This window comes from Aphelocoma coerulescens, chromosome 3 (assembly GCF_041296385.1).
Source record: "Aphelocoma coerulescens isolate FSJ_1873_10779 chromosome 3, UR_Acoe_1.0, whole genome shotgun sequence".
Taxonomy (NCBI): domain Eukaryota; kingdom Metazoa; phylum Chordata; class Aves; order Passeriformes; family Corvidae; genus Aphelocoma; species Aphelocoma coerulescens.
In genome coordinates this window covers 3627844-3651346 of record NC_091016.1, presented here as the reverse complement: position 1 = coordinate 3651346, position 23503 = coordinate 3627844, and the positions used below count along the sequence as shown (strand labels likewise).

The window sequence follows — 23503 nt, the reverse complement described above, 5'->3', positions numbered from 1 at the left end:
ATGTGCATATTCAAAACAGAGTGTGGCAGGGGGGAAAGATGGCACTGGTGTGACTCCAGCAGCCATTCCCAATAAATTGGTGGTGCTGACACATTTGTGAGTGACTTTGGCTGTTGGATTGCAAATCGCCCCAACAGGGGAACCAGGGTTGCTTGACTTTGTTAAAAGCAGCCAAGTGTTGCAATTAAGTTTAATATTAAATGACATCTTCTGCTTAGTTCATAGGTTCATGTGTGGGTCAGTTCCTTCTTTTCTCCCATTATTCCGGTTACCTGAGAATAATCCAGAGTTTTACACAGCCCAGGCTTTTGGACAATGTAGGTGCATGAGCTAAAGTGGGAAATGCAGGACTGTGGAGGCAGTTGAGATTTATTGGAGCTTGCAGCTTGTCCCAATGGACTTGGCTTAAAAATATGTTTAGAAGATAAAAAAGAGAAGGTTTTTCCCATTCCATGAACCACATGAGACTTGGCTTCATTCCTGTTTTGCTTTAGGTAAAAAAAATGCATTTACTTTGGATTTTTTCCTAGAAAAAACTAAAGAAAGAGTCTGCACTAAGCAATAGTGTTGTGGTGAGAGAGGGGAAAGATTTAGCTTCAAGTTTTTAATGTAATAACTTAAATTTGGGTTTGAGGTGGTTTTTGCTTTAATGATTAATGGTCACTTGGCTACTTTGGGGTATAAATATTTTTCTTTTCATCTTCAAATTTTATTTGATACCTAAGGGCTTAATTTAAAAATGTAGTAATATTCTGGTAGGAAAAGCTCTAGATTTAAGTAACTGCTGCGTTTATTTTTTCTTTTGACAAAAATAGCACATGAATTGGTGGGGGGCGGGGTTGGGAAACCCCTAATGCATATGATATCTCACTGGGGAAAATCAGGGCTACAAGTCCCCATGCTGACTTCCAGGAGAAGGTATATCCAGGAAAGGAAAAACAGCACTCAAATTGCTTTGAAAAGTCAATTTTCTCTATGGCAAAATTGTTAAGTGCATTTTGTTTTAGAGAATCTATGAATATTTTGATTTTTCGTGTTGATTTGGAATGCAAATAGATACTGAGTTATCAGAATTTGCCAGTGGGCAAAAAAATTTGAATTTCAATCAATTTTGCTAAGTACCCAGCAAAGAAAGGTTTCTTAGAAGTTTTATTCAATATTTTTCATTGTACACGTGCAAGGAAACATGATCTTGAAGCTTAGAGATCATCAAGCAATTAGTTTGGGTTTTATCCCACTGAAAACTTCAGAAGTCCAAAATGTTCCAGAGCATAGGTTTGTTTTTTAATGGGAAAAAAGTAAATAGAAATTTAAAAAAACTGTGAACTTTATATAATGTTTTCCATGAGGTTCTTGATTCTTATTGCTGAAAATTAACCTTTTTTTCCTTTCAAAAAGAGAAAATCTCACTAAGAATCAGCTTTGCAAATTCCTTTTTGGGTGTTGCTGCTCCTCCTGGGGCACAGCAGAGCAAATGTAAAAGCCCTGATGGTTTTCTTGGATAGCTTCCTTAGAATATTAGAACTTGTAGTAGGCAGGTGCCCTGTGTTATCTCCCATTCTCTGGAAGTGGGTTTGCTTTGTGCCCGACCCTCCCAGCTCCTCCCCGTTTGAGGTTCTCTGGCTGTGAAATCGGGCTGGATCTGCCTGTGCTGGGACTGTCACAGAACAGCTGCACACTGAAATCCAGAGCTGCTCTTGCACTTCTTCACCAGCTGAGCAGTTCTTGGGTATTTAAAGCGAAACCTTTTGCTCCCCCATTGGCTCTGTTTCTGCTCAGTGCCTGAGTTTTATAGGAGTAAATCTTGGCTTTCAGTGTTTAAAACTCAGTGCTTTATTTCTGTGGATTTTTTGGTGAAGAATTGTGACCTTTTGGATAGAAAATGGAGGTGGAGTTTGGGTGTCTCCAGTTACCAAGGCCTACAATACGCCATGGTCTTTCTCCCTTGTTGAGCTGCCAGGATCCAGTTCTGGAGAAAAATCCAGAGAGGATGTGCCGGGTGTGCAGTGAAGTGGGACAGTGAACAGCTTCCACAAAGAAATGCAGCAAGTCCTAAAGAAACAATCCACTTTCTCACCCAAGAATAGGTGGCATTGTAAATGTTTTTCCCAGAGCAATGTTACATTTTTTTTTCCTGTTACTGGAATTTTCTCCATTCTGTCTCTAGAACGGTGGGAGTAGCGATGGAAGCACCTTTTTCCCACACTGTTATGTGAGAGCTCTGAATTGTTACTCTTGGGAGATGAGAGAGGAGCATTAAAGGCAGCAGCACTTATCCAGCTCTTCTAAACTGAGGATTTGCTGTGTAAATAAGTGTCTGGTTTCAAACTCTGATTTTTATCAACCTAGGAAAATGTCCTTCTCTCCTCCATTCTCTGTTCATCTATGAGAAGTGTGTTTGTAGTTTATGTAGGTTGTGCAAGTAGGACCCACGATTTTGTCATAGTGGTAAAACATGAGTGAGAAAAGGCATCTTCTGCATCTTCTTTTTCTTGTCCCTGCCATGTTCACTCTATGCTGGGTAATGTTTTGGTGCCTCCACAATGCCTTCAAACCAACACCTTCTTGGCTGCTTTTATTTCTACTTCTCTGTCTCACAGCCTCTTTTTTTTTTTTCCTTTAATTTTCCTTTTCTTTCTTGAACTGTACTAGGGTCTTTAAGCATTTATGTTGCCCCATTTTTTAATGTGCAGCTTTTAGCTGCATTAGAGGCAGTTGTGAGATCAGTGCTTTTCGCACAGTCCTATACACAGTTGCTGTCCAGCACTTAAGTGCAACTATGTGAGTGCATTAGAAATACCCAAAATAAGCAAAGGTAAAAAAGAGAGATGACACAATTGCTACTTTGATTAAGTAGATTCACTATTTAAAATGTCTTAGCACCTCAGCCAGATTTATAGTGTGGTTTCCTACAATTCCTTCCTAGTGTTCTGCCAAGAGATTATCTTGAATCCTGACACTCCAAATCCTGTTGTTACTGCTCTTATTAGAAAAGAACATTTTACACATGGTTGCTGAAATGGCTATTTTAGAAGACTGGTGCTAGTATAGGGCATATGTGTCTTAAATAAAAAGTAGTTAGAAAAATGCATGAACTGCTTCCCATATGGAATGAAAGATGAAAGCAACATGCATGGCTCTCCCTCTCCCTGGATGGGCAGGTGTAAAGCAGGAAGAACATGAATGTAGATGAATTTGTTTATACACACATTCTGTTTTATCTTTCAGAAGGTAAAATGTTGTCTGTGCTTTTCTAAATCCTTTTCCATGTGCATGTCTTTATACATGTCCATGATAAGAGATGCTTGGCTCACATAAATCAGAAGACGTTAGAAATGAGGGAAAGAAGTTGTTTTGTCTTGTTTGGGATGTTCCAAATCAGTGTGGTCAGGAGCTAATCCCAGTGATGGGCTGCCTCCACCCTCAAAGGAGAAGTTGTCAACAGAGTCATGCTTTTGGGCACACTTGGTGAGCCCTTTCCTTGCCCTTTTCTCACCAGGAATATGCCAGGTGCTTGTCAGCTTTTTCCATTACAGTTTGCTTCAGCAATCACCTGTGGGGGCTACCAAGGACACCTATGGAAACTCAACACTGATTTTGGGGTTACAGTATTCTGAAACAGCCTCAATCATTATAGGGAGCTATAGGTTCAGGAATAGCACCAGCTGGAATAAGCATTGCACTCCCTGAGGAGCTTGCAGGTAGGAGCACTTTTGTAGAAGAGGGGATGTGTATGGGAATAAAACTGAGTGGTTAAATCCCATTAGGCCATAGAAAATGGAAAAGAAAAATAAATCAGGGATTAATTGCAGCTTTTTGCCATTCGGATGAAAAACCAGATAATGACATAGACACAATAAGACTTTCTTGGTTTAATTTGAACATTCAATAGAACTTGGTAAAAATTTCTCATTTTTGGGTTTTTAAAAATTTAATTAGAATAGCCACAAATTGTATATAAGCACTTTTCTCAATAAACATAGTCCTTTCCCAGTCAGTGAAGGATTCAAAATGAAAGTTGTTACTGAGAGGTGAAATTAGAGTATTTGTGTCATTGCTATCCTTTCATGTTTTGCCTTTTTTCATCCTTTATTATTCTTCTATCTTTAATCCTCTTCTCCTTAATTCACTCTTCAAGGCAGTGGAAATGGCTTAGAAAAGGATGATGAAAGCATGAATGGAATAATTGTGTCTTCTGGTTTCCAAGTCTCACCTCAGTGTTGCAGAAGGGCTGTGAAGTATTTTGTTTAAGACCTGAGTGCCTCAGTGATTTGTTGGTGTGTGAGGTTGTGCGGGTCAGCCCTGCACTCCTGTGACCCCTTTTGTGCTCTGTTCTGCTTCCCTGACATCCACTCACAGACCTGAAATTGTGTTTAGATAGATAGAATTTACTGAAAGAGTATCAGTTCCCCTTGATATCTTTCCTTATAACTCCTCGTGAGCTGAACTTACCTTTCTTACACCACCACATTTAGCTCAGTGATGAAAAGACCATCAGAAAACTTCAAATACATGACAACTAATTTTTTCCTCAAATAAATCATCCCATAAATCTGCCATTCACTGTATCCAGCAGTCCCAGGACAAGGAAGTGCAGAAGCTGTGACTATGGGACAAGGAAAGACTAAGCAGTTGTGTATATATGTGCCAAGGGAACAGGGAAGTAAATGGTAAATTCTGTGTGTTGGCTGCAGGGGCAGGGAGGCTGTAACTTGTCTGTTTCCAGAATTTGTGACCAGCATCTGAAGCTCAAGAGTGTCATTGGCAGTGGGTATCTGACAGTAAGTGGCTGAAAGGTGGCAGGAGAAGATGAGGATTCCAGAGATTTTCTTTCACAGCATCAAAGGCTTTTGAGGGATAAGGATCGTAAAGAGATGTGAAGTGAGATATGAAAGAGTACTGGTTGTAAAAACCCACTAAATAATACTTATCAGCTATATTTGGATCAGTCTGAGACCATCAAGAGTTACTTTTCTAAGGCAGAATCTCAGAAAAAAAAAACCTTTGGTTTTTTACTCCTGTGTTCAAACACAATTTCTGTCATCATCTCAGAGACTGGTAGGAATGGTCCACTTGATTGTGCTAATGACAAGCCATTGATGGATGTGTCTCCTTTGATTTGTAGTGCCGTGTTGGCATGAAGCAGGGCTTAAGGCCAATTTAGTAATTTATGAGTGTAAAATCCATGCCACTACAGTGCTGGTACTGTCAATGGCTGCTCACAGCAGTGCTGCTGTTTGGGTGCGATACAAACAGAATAAACCTGTCAAAGGCACTCCTGCTCACCCCCAAGGCACTGTTATATCCTGCATTTCCTGTGGGCACCAAGGAAGGGGAGCCCCAGACATTCCCAGGTGTGTGTGAGCTGTGTAGCTTTAACACAAGCATGCAGTAGATGAATTCTTCCTTTCAGGACAGTATTTTCCAAGGGCACAGCTTGTCCTGTTGACCTTTACTGAGAGCCAGAGTCAGGTCTCAGCACTTTGTCCTGCTGTTGGAAGTTGAGCTGCTCTGTTCTATTCATGCCTAAAGTCAAAGCTTTATGGAGCAGTTCAGTGTTCAAGTACCTGTGACTAGTTTGCACCTCATATCATCCTGCATCCAAGACAAGAGTAAGTGCTTGACTCACAGCAGGATCTTCCTTCTCTTTGGAATCATAGAGGATTTATTTTGTTGCTGCATTATCAAATATCGTCAGTAATTTTCGTCTCTCAACTGTTACCCCATGATCATTTCTCTGTTTGGTGAATGGAACCTCTATCCCATTAGAGGGATATCTTTCTATTCCAGTCTCTAGAATTCTCATTCCTGGAATCATGTCACTAGTGCCAAATCCCCAAAGTCCAAACTGATGTCTCCCCCCTTTGAGCAGCAGCTACCTGCAGCAGAGGCCTGGGCATCAGATCTGGGAACATAATCAATTCCTCTTCCTTCTACTTCTGGAATAAAACGGCTTTTGCATGCTTGCACTTAAACTTTTTGCTCTTCTCAGACTTCAGTTTGAATTTGTAAGTGGAAATGACAATTGCCATGCTTCTCATCAACAGGTCTCTGGCCACTTTAAGAAAGATTATTATAATATTATTTCCACTTTGCAGTAGCAAAAATAGATGCAAAGCAGGATGATGAGGCTTTGCTTCAGCTTACGAACCTACCCCATGCAATCATGTTTCAGTGGGCTTGGGAAAACGTGGAGCAGGGGCCCAGAGCAGCTGTGAAATCTCCATCCTTGGATGTAGTCACAGCTCAGCTGGACCAGCCCCAGCAATGTGCTCTGCCTTTGGCTCATGGTTAGGCCAGACAAACTGCAACCAGTATCATGCTATGCTTCCAATTTCAGACACAGGAATGACTCAGGTTTCCAGAATTCCAGAGCTTTGATTGGCCTGTACTACATCATGCAAGGTAAATTGTGTCTTTTGAGAAGGAGAAAAATTTAACTCTTTCTGGCACACTTTATTTTGCTTGGAGTGATACAGCAGAGTTGTAGTTTCAGTCAGCTCAGTGCCAGTCCATTTCTTGGGAGTCAGGGCAGAGCTGGTGTGATCAGAGAAGTCAGAGTGGAAGCAGTGTGACCACTGAGTAGAGCAAAAGAGCTCATTGAGGCGTCTCCACGCAGGCAGAGCAAACACCAACCACCTCCTGCATCTGTGAAATCCAATTGCATCACGTTTTATAGACACACAGCTGACATAATTGAGTAATTCTGTTTATACAGAAATCATTCCTGCAGCAGTTTGCTCAGCCAGGGATCTAATGTCACTGGTAACCATGGCACCATGCTCTTCACATTTATCAGCCTCCTCACACTTCATTTTGTGTGGCCTATAAAAATAAAAACAGAATCAGATCCGTATCTTGGTCTCTCTGAAGGGTGAGGGGTGTGTGTAGCAATTGGTTTTGCATCACGAGGTGTTTGTGATGGAGGCAGAGGCTCTTTGGTTGGCAGCCCAAGTGCTGCCCAACACTGAAGCTCTGCTGTGCTCGCGTGCTCTTCCCTGGAGTTTCGGGTGTCCTCGGGGCACGGAGCTCTGCTGGAAGCCGGGGGAGCTCCCACAGGCCCTGTGTGTGTTGTACCATCTGGCAGGAAACATTGACTTTTCAGTGCCATCTCCAGGGACTAGTTTATTTTATCCAACCATGGCTTTCTATAAAAGACACATAACTCCTCCTCCTAGGAGAGTGTCCTGATCACTGGGTTAGTGAGTTTTACACACGTATGCTCTGCTCTTCACAGATTCTGAGGATGGTGTGTTTGGTTTTTACAGTGTGGAAAGGAATTCTCAGCGCTGAGTCTCCCCTTCCCCCTTTTCAAATGCAGATGCCATTCAGGCATTTTCCTCAGAGGTGAAAAGATGGAGCTGAAACCTCTTAGATGGGTTAGGGAGTTGCAAAATCTTCCATGTCTTCATGTCAGCCTCATGGCAGATTTATCACAGAGCTGTCACATAACAAGGGAGGTGCTGGTGTTGTGTTTGAAAGAAGTGCTTAGTTCCAAAAAAGGGAAAAAAAGGTGTGAGGGAGGCTCTGACCGACCCAACTGTAACGGTGTGGAAGGGGAGACAGCTCTGCCCAGCCCCAAGGAACGTGCAAACTGCTCAATGGCAAGAGGCTCCTGCACTTCCGTGAGTTTTCCTGTGTGGATGAGTTCCGAGGGCCCCCGCGCTGCTGGGCCTCGAGGGACACCCCGTGCATCACAGGGATCATCTCAGAGCCATCCTGGCACTGTGCAAAACTGTCCTTGGGCTTTTTTGGGGGGTGCCTAGTTGAGAGCTGTGGGCTTTGCTGTGCTGCCCACACACCTGAAAATAGGATGTGGCATAAAAATGAGGACAGCTTTACCATTAATGGAAACAAGAAGGTTTTGGGGGAAAAAAATAATTGGCAGTGATCAATTACAGGTTCAGATGCAAGTTTTCCATTGTTTCTCAGTGAAGAGATTTAATGATGATTACTTGTTAACGTTGCTCTTCCTGTAGAGACATTCTCTTCTCTTGGTGAAGTGACACCCAAATTATGTTTGTCAGAAATACGAATTTTTCATAGGTGGTTGATGAAGGCCTTATTTAAGGCTGCAGCTCAGTAGGTTCTTAGCTGAAAACTTCATCAGCTTTCAAGTGAGTAGAGGCCAGGGGGTTTAGCAAAAAGAAAGAAAATAGCACATAGAAGGAGCCCTTTGAGGACTTGCCCTGAGACAAGAAGGTGTTCAATTCTGCTTTCTGTTTTTTTCTGTTTTGACCCCAGTTTAATTTGTACCTCAATACATCCCTACTTGCATTTTTTAATGAAACTGGATTGCTAGAGCAAAATGAAGCATAAAGCCACAGTCTAATGCTTGCAAAATGCCCTGACTTTTGTTAAAGAGCAGCTGTTTTCTCTGAGCCTGTGTGCCTGCCACTGGCTGACAGAAATCAGATTTTCCCTGAGAATTTCCTTAATTAAGTTGAGCATTTGACTTAACAAGAGAGAAATAACTATATTGGTGGATGGTGTTATGCTGAAAAATAGAGCTTTTAGTCATTTAATAATAAAAATATTTGCTCAAGCTTTGCCTTAAACTAGATAAGTATAGATGAGTCAAAAAGTTCTGGAAGACATTGGTGTATAAAGGGACAGATTTTTGGAAGGCTTTAGCTATGCTATCCTGAATCCTGGAGTGCAGTGCATTTCTGATGGAATTACACACGTTGCTCCTCTATGAATACCAAGAGTCTTTCTGGTGATTACGGCCTTTCAGTGAATAAGAAGTGAATTAATACCGATTAAATTGCATTACAGAAATAGAACATTTTCACAGCATTGGAAGCTGCTTTGCCAACAGCGCTGTGCTGGGAACTGTTTCAAGCTAATTTCTTAGCATTAATGAATGGGAATTACTAAGTATAAACATTTTTTTTTAATTTTATTTAAGAGACTGGTAGAGCCATCCTTTCTTATGTTGAGCTATAACAAGATATGTATGAGCAATTTTGATGTTAATTATATAACATCACATTTCTCACTCGTTCTCTGTTCCCCTCCCCCCACATTTTTTTTTAAAAAAAGCATTTTACCCACCTTTAAGCTAATGAGTTGTGGAATTCCACAGTGATTGATGCCTGTTTAGGCTCATAATTCAGCATGACTACCATGTGAGATCACTTGGTATGAGGCAAAGGAGAATTTTGCTTGTTCTTAGGTGGTACGAAGAATGCAGAAAGGTTCACGTAACACTGGCCAGTGACAGTAACAAATAATTTTTGTATCTCTGTTTATATAGAACATTTTCTTGGCTTGCACTGTAAAACCTGGCTATCAAAAGTATTTATGTTATGATTCTACCTGAAGTCATATAACTGAGGTAACTTCATTTTTTCAGCATAACTAAGTCCTACAATAAGGAGTTACCACTAAAATATTTATTATTGTTATATTAAAAAAGTATTCTGCACTTTACCCACTGCATGTTGTCATGAGAGACTGGAAATTAGAAGATTTCTACAAAAGTCCTGAAGTAGAAGAATATAGACATCAAACTGTGTTTCTTCTCTTTTAAATACCCTGTGTTTTAAGGTCTGGGAATATTAGGAAGAGCAATATACTTTCAGGATTAGCATGTAATACTAACAATTATATCCATTGGAAACAGTCCCAGAGAACCTGGAAATAATCAGAAGGGAAGGATGAACACGTAGATGGAGTGAGTGAGATGTGCTGGCATGGGGATGTTACCATGCCCAGGAGGTTTAAGTCAGATGGAAATGTGCACATACTGGAAAGTCAGCATGAACCAGGCAGTGCAGTTGGGCAGTTCCCTGCTTGTGTCAGCCCTGGCAGATCCTTTGGGAGAAAAAGTGTGAGGCTGGAGCTGTTAGCTCCCAATATCCTCTGAGCCTGAGAAGTGTGAGGGAAGCTCCTGGTGTTCCACAACTGAGTCATGGATCAATAACCTCAGTTACACTTCGTGACACCAGCAGAGGCTTCCTTAGCAGAGGTGGAAGGCTTGAATCAGGTTAAAACACCAAAATCATTAATATCTGATGTTCCACTGGCAAGCTATTCTAGTATCCAAAACAGCAGGTAACTTCTGACCTTTGTTTTCCCCAAACTGTCAGAAGTGAAAGGAATCCCATTTACTGCAGGACTTTGTAATCTGCTGGAGGCTGACACCCAAACACATCATTCAAACTCATTCCTCACAGTCTTGTTCCCACATCACCGAGCTTTCATCTCACGATGGCTGCGTCCATCAATTTCTGTGCCTGCTCTGCCCATCTTTGTGTTTTCCATCAGTTTGTTTGGAGCAAGAAAAATGAAACTTCACACAAAACCTCACAGTTCTTTCAGGTGACCTGAAGTCATCCAGGGGTTTGAAAAACAGCCTTAGGTTAAAACAAGTGTGTTTTCTGTAGACTGTGGATTGGCAGCAAGAGCATTAAACTGCAGGGAGAGAACTGGCAGGATGGAAAATTTCCCAGACTCTCGTGGTTCACAGGACATTTTCAGATCAGCTTCACAAAAACAAAAATTTCCAGGTGCTGTGGTTTGATGTGTTTGTTTGAGGGTGTGTGGGCAGCCTGAATGTGACCTCTGGCATTGCCTGTCAGGGTACCCTTGGGGCTGTCCTTGTTCCCCCAGGAGCTCCAGTGCTTTCCCTTCCTTCCCTGACAGCACAGCAACACTTACAAGCACATTTGCATCTTGATTTGTGTGCAAGATTTCTGGTCTTTATTGCCCCGAAGAAACGACATCAAATTTTCCTTGAACTCTCTCCCTGGAAGGAAAAGGCAGAACAGGGGAAAGAGCAGAGATGGATTTCTCCTTCCTTTTGTGCTGCTCAGTCTCTCATCTGTAATTACTGTGTATCACCTCTTGCTATTTTGTAGCAACATATAGAAAGAAATCTTTTCCTTTGATTAAACGCCAACAAATCCACAGGATGGCAGAGCACAAAAAGAGCAGCTGTCAGTCCTTTTATATTCCTATACAGACACACAAACAGGGCCATGAATCTTTGTGAGAATGTCTGCAAGGTTTACACAAGATAAATCGTTTGAGAACAGAACCAGACCCGTGCTACCAGGGCTTAATTAATTATATTAAAAATAATAATTTAATTATCAATGAAAATTAATGAGTGGAACAACCTACTGCCACCTGCCGTGTGAAATTAGTTTCAGGAGAGCTCAGGCATTCTGAGAAATGCTGTTGAGGAGATTGAATGTGGTATTTTCTGTGTGTCCTGAGCCCCCAGTGTTGCACTGCTGTCCTGTAGCTGAATTGGAGGAAAGGACAGGAAGCTGCAGGGTTTGCAGTTTGGTACTGAACACTGTGAATTGATGACTTACTCTGCGCTGGTGAAAATCAAAGTGCAGATTTCTGGTGGAAGTGGCATCAGATTTCAAAATTAAACTATTCCACTTTGATTTTTGATGTTTTCAGATGACTTCACCAACTCCTAAACCCACCACTGTCTTCAGGGAAAGTTGTAGTTGCTATTTCTGTATGGATGTTATGGAGTGAAAAAGAAATCCCACAGGACGTAATGAAGCAAGTAGGAAAGAAAAGTAAGTAAAAGTGCAAGAAGAAAGCAAAAACGTTGCATAAAGACCAAACGCCTGCGTTGGGGGTGGCACCGAACGTACAGGGATCAGCCTGCCTGGATCCTTTCCTCGTGGATTATTGCTTGTGTCCCATGGAAAAGATCCAGCCCTGCCGCCACTAGAGGACACCCTCGCATTTAACATACGGATCTTGCCTTACATCATCGCAGCCAGAGTGGAACAGGTGCTCTTTGGGGAGGGCTGAGAGAGGCGTGTCCAAAACGGACTCAAAACACTCGAGCAGTATTTTTAAAAAGTGGATTAATACTTAAAGCTGAAGCCATTTAATTAAGGATGACTTCACAACATATTGGGGCCTCAAATAAATGAAATCTTCCCTATCCTAATCCAAGTAGTTGGTAGGGGGTTTCTGCCAGTTTTTCTAGAGGGTTAGGATTTTTTTCCCCCCTCAAAATATTGATCATTATCTAAAATATTTCTCTTTTTCTCAAGGTTTACACAATGAAGTTGTTTGGAAATCATTCTGTATCCAGTTATACTTGTTGGAAGGATAGGGAAGAAAATCCAGGGAGGTTTTCCAAATGTTGAGTATTGGCTTGCTGCTGCAGCAGCTGGTCAACTCCTGAGGAGGAGCAGAGCTGGGCATTGCTAATTGCAAAATCATCCTCTCTCTCCCTCCTCCCCTGGTGCTGGAGCAGGAGCAATTCCAAGTCAGTGCTAGCATTCCTGCTAAATAAAAATAGACTGAATGTAACACATGGTTACAGGGAACGTGTGACTGTAGCCCAGCATTTGTGAGAAGGAAAATCTAAAGGTTTGTGGAGGGCACCAGGCACCAATAAACACGACTCAATCAGATCTTACCTGTGGGGCAGAATAATAGAGAGCAAGAAAAACTCTTGATTCAGGAAAGGTGGGGATGCAGCAGAAGTCAGGTGAGGAAGACAAGTGCACAGCTGGGCAGGAAGGCCCTGGTGCCACAGGGAAGGGACATGGTGGGAATTGTCAGTGGGTCTGCAGCTCTTAAAGACCAGAGCCGTTAACAGATCGTAGAGAGCCTGGGCACAAAGGTTAGCTGAAATACAGTAGGAATTGCCAAAGTGAGAAATTAAGTCCCTGTGAAGGAGTTCAGAGGATAATTGGATGCTGTGGAGTGAACAAAGGGACTGACAAATTATGTCTGGGTGAATATACAGCTTGGTGAAATAGCAGTTTGTAAAGACAAACTCTCCAAATGTTTATTGCTGAGAAATAAAAATATGCAGGATAAATTTGTGTAAGAGGTACCATATCAAAGATGATAGTACTTATGGTCCACTTTTGAGTAAGAAAAATATCATTACCTAGACGGACTATATGGCAGATTTGTGGTGGACTTCACTGGGATGGAGATCTTTCAGTACCTTTTTAAGGAAAAGAACAATGTAATGCATGTTTATGGTTAATGAGATGACATGTCTGAAAAAAGCAACAGGTCTTGGGTCAGAGGTTGCCTTTGGAGAAGAAATTCAGTTTTCTTCTTGATAGCTCATCACCCTCCACAGCCAAAAATGTGTCAGATATCTGCTATTTGGGGTACTGGGATTAACTATCGACATCTAAAAACTCTGGCTGTTGGAACAATCCTGCTGGCAGACTTTCCCCTTACAGAAATACAGGACAAAGCTGTCCAGGTAAAGACTAAAAAACGAACGTTTTTCCTAGAATCTGAGCATCTTTAGCTCTTTTTCCAGGAGTGTTGTGTTGTGTCAGTGTCCAAAGTGCAACACAGCATTGTATTTCTTGTATGGATTGTCACGTTCCCAGATCCCTGAGTGATTGAGCTTTCTTCGGGTGAAAAATTGTGAAATGCACATTTTTGCCGACCAACTATCTGTCACTGAGAAAAGCCATGAATAATTCTGAGTGAGAAACAGACCTGAGGACTTTGCAGTCTGCTCACAAGCAGGAGAAGTTTCTCTGAATAAATAATTGGCTGGGAATCAGCCAGTCCATTCCACTTGTTACCAAATCCTTTTCAAAAGAGGAGTTGGCCTACAGGGAAACTATTCACAGGTATGCACCTTGGATAGAATATTTGAATTGAAGTCCATGAAAACAAAATATTATTATTTCTTGAGCAGTGAACAAGAAAGATCAAAATACAGAGACCATTAAGATGCACAGTTGTGCTCTCAAAGCAGGGTGTTAACAGGGGAAGCTGAACACAAATACACCTCTGGTGGCACTGTTATTTCTTTGCGCTGTTCCAGAGGTATAAAGAAACTGCTGCTGGCAGGAATGCCTGGCATTGCTCTATTGCCTGCTGTCCCACCACTCTGACCAGGCTACGGCACGCCCAGGAAGGGAAAGAGGGAGCTTGAAGTACCTTTGCACTGCAGAAATTCATGGCTGGTGCCTCAGCTTTCTTCCAGCTTATAAAGAGAGTGGAGGCATTCCCTGGGGCTGCTCGACAGAAGTAGAATAGAGAAGGAGAAAAGTGGCAGGATGTCATTTTTGCCTTGTATCCTGAATTTCACCGACTCTTTTAGTGTCAGGCAAACAAGAATCTCACAAGCTACAGAAGGGCTCAAACATGTTTTGTCTCTAATGCAGAGGGGTTGGTCCTTTGCTGCTGCTCAGAACCCTTGTAAATAGAGGGAAATTTCTACCCTGGCCTCCACCAGCAGTGTGCTCAAAGGGAAAATCATATGGACACAGGGGGATGGGGCCAGGCCATGGTCCTGCACCACAAGACAGTTCAGGAGCAGAACTGAACCACGATTCTTTAAAATATGGTATGGTGAAAGAGGCAATGTTGTGTGTATTAAACCCTTCAGTGAGTCCTGAACATGAGAAAACCAGCAGTGAATTCCCCAGGAATACCCATGAGGAAGCTGCCTGTGGGACAGGGCTCAAACAGAGCACAGGAGATAGTACCAAAAATAAGGGACATAGAATCACAGAGTGTGAAAGAGTTGGCATGGCCCTTAAAGATCATCCAGTCCCAACTGCTGCCCCTGCCATGGGCAGGGACACATCCCACTAAACCAGGTTGCTTAAGGCCTTATCCAGCTGGTTTCACAGAGCCTGAATTCCTCCTTGGAAAAGCCCTTTTCCCTCTGCAGCTGGCCAGGCACACTCTCCTGGCAGAGAATGTCCAAGGGCACTGGTCGCCTGAGGCCAAAGTTCTTTGTGGCTCTCCAGCAGAGTTAAAGAAGCTGTGTCTTTGTTGCTATCAGAGATGCAAGAGCCAGAAATATCCCAGCTTTGCTTTTGGGTGTCAGAGTGAGTTTGCAGAGATGACGATGGGAGAAGTCACCTTTTCTTTTCAAGGCCAGACACAAAACTACTTTTGTCAGTTGTGTTACTTTTCAGAGAAAAAAAAGGTTGTACTACAACAGCCCCTCTGTCCGTGGTGGAAACTGGGGTAAGTTCTGTGCCTGCTGTGAAATGTCACAAGGCGACAGCAGTTTGGGTGTGGCAGTGTCACTCTCAAGCACCTGTCTCTGGTGAGATCACCCCATTTACAAGTTTGAGCACTTCCTCTCTCCACGGCATATGGAAGAACTGAGGACAAGTAGGGGAAGCAGCATCAGGTCCCAATACAAGTTTCTTATGCTCGTGGCTGCTTTATTTCAGGTAATGAAGGTGTTTGGGTAGATGTTTAACAAATGTAGATGTGTTGGACTTCCACTTCTACTCTGAGGTGCAGTGCTTTGGCAGAGATGTGGTGCCACAAATATTTGAGTTTTGAGTCCATCTCTGATTTTATATTTTCTTCCAGGAGAAAACAAAGAAACCTGCTGAGTTCACACTGTAGTAACTTTGCAGATGAGGATGAGCCCTGCCCAGCTTTGCTGCTCACAACAGTGTTTCAGCCAAGCAGTTGGAACTCTGACAATGCAGTGCTCCCAGCCAGGTGTGTTTAAGTCATTTTTTTCCATTTTAAACCTGCATTTCGAGCGAATGACCACAGGCTGATTGCTCTGGCTTTGTCTACCAAATTGCACTCTATTAATCTTCACTTCTAAAAGAAAGGTGCTGCTGCAGCACAGGAAGATGGGGCATCCCAGAACTCCATGCAGATTTCTCTAACTGAAGATTCTCTAGTGATCTAAAGCACAGATCTAAAAACAAAAAAAAGAGGTTTTGTTTTACTAAGAAAGCAAGGAGTAAAATGATTTATGCTTGCTGTTAGGTGCTTGCTGATAGGATCATTTAAATAGGTTTCAGTATTTAATTATTACAGAGAACCCATTCATTTGGATCACGTGTATCAGAAGACATCCAAGAGATAAGAAAATAATGTACCCCAGTCTTTAGGTCCTTTCATCTGCTGTTGGACACAGCTCCTCCAGAGCTGCTGCCAGAGTCTGAGGTAACAACCCAATTTTCTGTCCCTGCTTGCCACAGTGCCAGGCTCTGCTTCCTGCAGGTGCCATCACCTGCCAGCACCCAGATGGGCAAGGAGAGAGCTCCTGGGGCTGGAAGCAGGAACCAGTCTGTTGGATTTCCCATATGAGGAAAGCTTGTCAGGCAGCACTGGCTGCAACAACAGGCAGTAACTGCATCTCCTGTGCTGGACTGATGGATGCAGACTGCCAAAGATTTCCAAAACATAAATAATTCAGTTCAGTCCTTTCTAGGTGAGGGAATGAATTGCTGAAGGCCCAGCTCCCTGAAGGAGGTTTAGGGTGTTAAGCCAGCTCCACTTGGTCTCTCCTTGTGAAATTATGGCAAAAGTTGCTCCTCAGATGGCTTTATATTTGCATTTCTATTAAATATTTATTGTTCCTCCTCCTGCAAGGAACCATTATGTGGCAGACATCCTATGTATTTTTATATTCCCATTTTCTTATAGTTTACATGTACTATTGCCTGAAATAAACATGCTCAATTATGAAAGAAAATCTAATTTGCAGGCTTATTTGAGCATTTTCTTTCCCAAGGTTTCATACAATTAGCATTTGTTTTTTTTCAAAATATGGTAACTTCATTGAAAGTGAAGGAAAAGTAAAGAGAAGTAGGACAGATATTTACAAGCCAGTGCAGAAACATGCTAGTAATAATAATACTGTGCCCCTAGGATGCCTTTCCTCTGAGCACCTTAAAATGCAGGACATAAATTAATTATAAATGCACCTTCCATGGTCTCTCTGAAGTAGGTACTGCTAATTGAACTTCATGGGCAAAGTAACCACATGGCAAAGGTATATATTTCAAAATCCATCTTCCCTAATAAGCCCCTTAATGCATTTATTAGCTCTGTCAGCAAGCACAGTTTAAAACTAGAACTTTCAAGTGCAGTCTTGAGAGAGGGCCCATTGCTGCCCCACTTGAGAGAGGGCAAGGCTTGTCTGACACCATTCCCATCTTTCTGTGCTGCTCTATCCATTCTCTTTCCTGGAGGGATTGAGGCTGTGGGCACTTTCAGAATATTTTTTGTCACTGCCCTTGTTTGCTCAGCGCTGTTGCAGAGGAGAGGGAAGGTTTGGCTGTACCCCTGCACCCAGAAGTAGGCCCCAGCATCAGAAAATGGGGATTGAAGACAGCTCCAGCAGGAATAAAAGCCAGGAGTTGACCCTGAGCTGTGATTACTGCAGATGGGTTTAAAAGGAAGAAGGCTATAAAAAACAAAAGGAAAAGGGAGGTGGAGAGGGAGACAGAGCCAGGGTAGGTTTTGCATGGTTGGGTTGCTGATTAAAGCTCATCCTCAGTGGGGCAACTCCTGGAAATGAATCTGGCGCGTGAGAGCATCCCGGCTGTGCCAAGTGCAGGAGCTTCAGGGGCTGATTTTCACTAAATGTCCACAATGACTACAAGCTGATGAAGTGCTCCTGGGCTTTCTGCATTTCCATTTGCTTATTCACATCGAAAAACAGGGCTTTGAGATTCGGTTGGGCTGCAACTTTTATTGCAAATTTAATTACAAATGTAAAGTAAGCAAGTATATCTCCCAGGTAATGAACTCCAAACCTGGCACTGTGTTGTCTTGATGGAATATTTCTTGCCCAGATTTATCCCATGTACTCACTAAACTGTTCTAATTGTTCTTTTAGAACCCATAGATTTTTTTAGTGCCCTATTAAATCTAAATTAAACGTTTTTTGAGGCATTTATAGTACTATCATTTGCTCCAGCAGGGAATATGCAAAAGAAATGCTGTAAAAGAAATCAGGATATATTCTCAGGAACTCTAAAATAAAGGCAGGGAAAAGCCAGTGCCATGCTGGGAATCACCACAGGTGTCCCTGGGCTTTGCTATTTGATTTTGGGATTGCTGGTTAAAAAGTCTTGCTGAATTTGGATGGCAGCCATGAACAATTATTGACAAATAGGGTTTAGATGTGGCTCTTTGGGGCATGGATGATCTCCCAAAGCTGCTCTTGTCGGGTCACTGGTGCCGCTGGAGAAGCTGCAAAGTGGGTCTGTGCCTCTGTCCATCACAAGCTTGTGCTTCCTTTCCCTGGGGGGACACTCAGACACTGATGTTGGTCTTGCTGCCAAAGGGGAGCTTTCCACAGGAAGTACCTGAGTTTAGCAGTGTTGTGGGAAGCAGTGTGGATAATGGAATTTCTCACGTATCTGGGGCCTCTCTTCCGCATCTCCTCTGCAGGGCATGATCATGTGGAAGGTGGGTAGAGGAGGACTTACCCAATAAATGCCTAATGCTGCTGTCACTCTGTAACTGGGATTTAGTGCTGTTAAGACCTCAGTGGTGAGGTGAGAAAACACAGTCAGTTCACTGAAATGCCAAAGGCACAGACATTGCTTTCCAAAGGGATCCCATGGAGGGAGAGAAACGTTGCTGTTCCTCTTCACCCACGCTGTTATTACCAGGTCATTTTGAAAGCTTCTCCTACAATGAATTTAGAATGTTAGGATTCAGGATTATAGCTGTGGCATAGCTGCCTCTCCTACATCCAGGTACGTTCAGGATGGAGGTACAGGAAGTTTGCACTGCCATAGATGCTTTTTCAGTGTCCAGCAGACTTGATCCTACTCAGAAACCCTCCCCACAGGTAAACTGGGGACAAATCCTGTCCCTACAAAATCACCCTGAGACAGACCATTGATGTCAGCAGAGGTAGGATATCACAGGTGATGTTCTTGGCCTTTTGGCCTCTTTGCCATAATTGCCTGAATTATTAAAAAAAAAAAAAAAAGAAAAAAATAGAAAGGAACAGCAGCAGCCCAGAATGTCACAACCTGCTCATTTTATTGGCACTGACGCTGCATTGGTCCTTGGACGCATTTGCTTTTACAACACACAGCAAATACCTTTCCCCCACCCTTGCCATTTCAGTGCTGATGTTTCATTTTAAACCCACTTTTTTTTTTCTGAGTGGATGTACAGTTCTCCCTAACAGTGGCATCAGGGTTACTATGGCTACAGCTTTTCATTGTTGAGGTCTAGCATGTGGAAAAGAGAAAAATGACTCCCAAAGTCACTGATAAATGTTATTAGGAAAACCAGGCAGCAATGGATTAGCTCCCTCCCATGTCTCAGACCACTGTGTGAAATCAATCTGTAGTCCCTTAGTCACATGCCTTTTGTTCCTCCATCAGTATCTAACTTGCTTCCAGGAGTCAGAAGTGTGTGGTGTACGTGAGATTTCTCTTGACTTGGAGCAGAACTCAGGCTGTTGCTGCCGTTGTGATTAATGTCTTGAGTTCTCCCACACCTTTTTGCCCTTTCCCTGTCTCTCTTCTGGACTAAAAGGAATATTAAGGTACAGGGAATTCAGTATATTTGAGCTGGCTGTTACTTTCTAAGAAGTCAAAAAAGATACACTGAATTCCTGAAACCAGAGTATGAGGATTAGGGTTTGTGGGATGTTTTTAAGTATTTCATCTTTTTCTGTAAATTAAGGTATTTGGGGGGAAAAAACCCACAAAATCTCTGAGTGAACATCTGTATCTCACTAATTTCCAATGATAAAATGATTTTTGTGCCTTCAAGATATTTGAAAGATTAACTATAATTCCTTTTGAAAGTTCAGAGTATGGGGTTACATTCACAGATTTTAGCTTGTGTTATATATTCATATTTTGGGTAAGCGTGGAGGGAGGTTCTTGTGCAAATTTTGGTGATTTAGGGTTTGAGAAAAACATGCCAGCCAATAAACCAGGGATGCTGGATGTGAAGGCAACCACAGCAAAGGGGCCTAAAGTTCAAACACTGTGTTGTTCACAGCTGATTTTGTGCAGGGTTGGCCAAGGTCTCACAGTACTCATGAATTATTCACTCCATAGTAAATTACACCATCTGAACGAGGAAAATAGGATAATTTGGAAGAGAGGGTATTACTTCTACCATCCTAATTCCCAATGTCTGTAATTTTGTACTTTGGAAGGAATTTTCAATATTTAATAGAGGAATCTTTCAAGTTATTTAAGAGCTTAAATTGCTTGTGAAGTCCTGGCCTTTAACACTCAGATATTAACAGGTTGATTTTTTAAAAAAGGAAAAATGCATTTATAGGGATCTCAGAAACAATTTAAATTATATTAAGAATCATTTAATATTCAGAAAATGTTTCAGCATTTAAAGATGTTCCTTGTGATTTTTAATGTGATGCCCTGAGGAGAAATATGATGTGGTGAGATCATTATGATAGCAGCACACTGAACCCAGGACATTCCTTCCAATTCTGCATTGCAGTGTTTGAGCACAGAGCAAATTGTTAATTCTCTCAAAAAGAAAAATCGACAGCGAGCAATCTATGGAATGCCTGGCAGGATGTGCTTGGTGTTGGATGGGATCTGGAATCCTTCATGGCTGATCCAGAGGCACATTTGCCCCCTAAGACATAGGGGCTGAAACCCCCTCACCCAGCTGGATGGACAGCAGATTAATTGAAGGTCTATTCATGTTCAGGTGCTGAAAATAGATGGGGTTATTCTTGAACAGCATTTGAGAATAGCCCTAGATGGCTTTTAGCTGTACCTTCGGTCAGTTTTCAGAGGGAATAATAGTCTTTTGTAGAATATATTGTAGGGCACAAGAGGAAAACAAGAACTGTTTACTTGGTTAATGTTTGATAGTTTCATCCAGTGTACTGGTTCTTCCCCATGGGTTCATTGGCTGTGCTTGGGAAATTTAGTGGTGTTCATTTTTGTGGCTTTTCTTGGAAGGTATTTTTTCTTAGAGGTCAGAGTTAAGTCATCACTCTGGAGGATGCTCTAATTCTTTGAGCAAAACCTGCTCTGTTCATCCATGCACAGTTGGTTGAGTTTTAAAGCAGGGACTGAGTGAGAAAGTGCAATTTGGGGAAAGAAATGGTGTATGGTGTGGAGGTAGTGACTGCTCTTACTTCTTTGGCTACTGCAGGGGCTGGACAATGAATCTGTGCTAATACCATGCTACTGGTGACCTGGCACAAGAGGCAGGTTCCAAAAGTCTTTTTTTTCATACATTTTAATTGCCTTTGCTTGTACAATTTATCATAAATGTGATTTCAGTGATCATGATTTAGATGTGGCAGCTTTGCAAAAGGTTGTCCCCCAACCCCATCAATATAGAATAAGTACGAAAAGGAAAAAAACTTTGTTTTTTCTTAGAATTCAGATTAGTTTTGCAGGGAACTTGTAGGATATATCTGATGTGGAAGTGAGAGGAATTTCCACTGAAGAGTGAATGGGTAGAATTGTACAATACTGCAGTTGAGAGCTGTCTTTGGTACTGGAGCACTTGTACGTGGATTCCTGAGATACCTTTGAAACCCGCCTGTTGAATACACCTCATTTGGTGAAAGAAACTGGAGTATTTCCCCATTAGGGAAACTTCTGGGTTGCAGCCTGGATAACAGCTTTGAATATTTTGGAGTTGTTCAATCAGTTGAGAAGAGGATGCAGGTGATCACTTTGTGTCTCTATGTTGAGAGGAGTTTGAAGTCTGTGCTGTATCATGCTGGGGATGTTTACCTGAGTGATGAAAGTATATCTGTGATGGGAGAAATTCTGGGGTGCAGAGCTCTGTAGAGGTAAAAATGTCTTGATTAAATATGTCCATCAAAGCAAGATCACTCATAGGCATGAAACTTCATATGTATACAGTTATGTATCTTTATTACTTCAAAAATTAATGCGTAACATTCTTGGGGAAATAGCACAGGCAAGTGGCTAATGAATTGTCAAATGTAAGAAAAATGCAAACATGAAAGCTAGTGTTAGGTGATCAGCAGCTGCAAACATGAAATTTTAATGACTGAGAAAGGCAGCCACCTCAGCTTTGATTAATAAAGCATTGCATTCAAAGTTATCACCTATCTGGCATATGTAATAATACCAGAAAGGAAAAGCACAATTGTTTTGCTTGCAGTAGGTTTATCATGTTTGTGCATTAGTTGAGTCATGCCAGAGTGTGTTTGCTTGGTGATAGCAAAGGGAGGACATCTGTTCAGACAGAAACACTTCGACGTGCGCACAGAAAACATTTTTCCCACTTGGCTTTCATTCCTTGAGTTTCTGGTGAAGAAATGTGTTATAAATGGAGAAACAAAGCTCATAGTCCTTCTTGCACATTGGCCAAGCTTCCTGAAGAGGGCTGGGAGACAACCCATGGGGCAGGTCTCAATACGAGGTCTAACTCTCCATAGGATCACAGAGCATCAAAGTGCAGTTTTTCTAAACCTTGCTCTGACGCTTTCATTTCAAAAGAGAACGCTGGGGTTTGTGAGCGTCCTGCCATGTGTAAGGAGCCTGTCTCTCACATTAGGCTTGCTCAGAGGCCAAGGTGAAGGAAGGCCTGATTTCTGAATCCTGGCATGCTCTTCCTGAAAGCAATTGTGACTGCTGAGGCACTTCTGGAACACCTCAAAACCAGAGGGGGAAGTGCTTGACCAGAGGCTGCCCTGAATCAGAAACAGGAACTGGTACATGACTCTCGTTCACCTCCTGAGGCAGTGCTGACTGTGGCCACATGTTCTCATCTCAAGCAGCTGTTGAACACCTCCCTGTCTGTGCTTGACTGACTGCACAGGAGAGAATTGCATTGCATTTGATGTTGTTGTCATAAATGCTGTGACCATTTCAATATTATGATGTATTATTTGCATAACCAAACTGATACAGCTATCAACGAAGAGAACTAGTTATTAAATTCACTATTGCTCAGGTGTCAGGTGTTGCATGAGGAATGGATAAAGCAGGCTGACAGGAAGAAACAAGAGCATTTAATCTCTTTTATTTACTTCTAGAAGTAAACATTTGTTTTAGTTGCTTGGCCAACGCTATTCATTGTGGTTGTTGCAGTTCCCAGGTTTTAGTTGCTTTCTCTTCCAGCTTTCTGCTCCTCCCTAGATTCAGTTCTGCATCAGGAGAGTCGGTGGGATGTGGTGAGAGCACGTGCAAACTGACAGGGTCAGGTGCCCCTTTGAAAGGAGCAGTCTCCAGCTTGGTTTTAACACATTATTTGTCTTCATTGCCAAAAACCAGCCATGACTCATTTCTTCAAAATCTTCTCTCTCTCGAGTGCTTTGCTGACTTGGGCATTTGTCTTCTTTCTTCTGTTCTTCTGTCCTGACACTTCCAGTTGCCACCTTCTGCTTTGAAATCTGTGCTTCTCTGTCAGTCAGGAGCTCTGGACAGGGGACAGAAATTCAGCTTTACTGCATGTGGCAGTTCCAAGTTTGGTGTCTTAAGGAAGGAGGGTCTGCACAACAGATTTTTCTGTGTCTTGGTGCTCTTCCCCCTCACCTTCTCTGTGGATTTTTTGGGCTGATGGATGTTTTAAACCAGATGACACTGTTAGGTTAAATATTCAGAATAAAAACCCTATAATCTGGGGGTTTTCCCTTTTCCTCAGAACTGACATCTCAGCCTAAATTTGAAGATTTATGAATCTTAACCATGGCAGCTCCCAGTGTCTCTCTCAATCTATTTTTTTTCTCTATGGCACTCCTGGACTCTCATCTCTTCTTCTCCTGTTCATGTAACTGTACTCCACGCTCCATAACCGCTCAATTAACCACCCC

The 23503-nt window shown here is 42.3% G+C and overlaps 1 long non-coding RNA gene across 4 annotated transcripts in view; it reads left to right on the top strand.

Annotated features, from left to right (window-relative positions):
- Positions 1 to 23503, top strand: part of LOC138107551 (uncharacterized) — a 48255-nt gene that overhangs the window by 14635 nt on the left and 10117 nt on the right. Inside the window, exons 3-5 of one of the 4 annotated variants that reach the window (XR_011149580.1) lie at positions 11422 to 11546; positions 15310 to 15444; positions 15775 to 16343. This is a non-coding gene — a long non-coding RNA (uncharacterized lncRNA). Of the gene's footprint in view, positions 1 to 11421; positions 13677 to 15309; positions 15445 to 15774; positions 16344 to 23503 lie in introns of those variants that run through there. The other 3 variants (XR_011149579.1, XR_011149581.1, XR_011149578.1) reach the window with 3 other exon arrangements.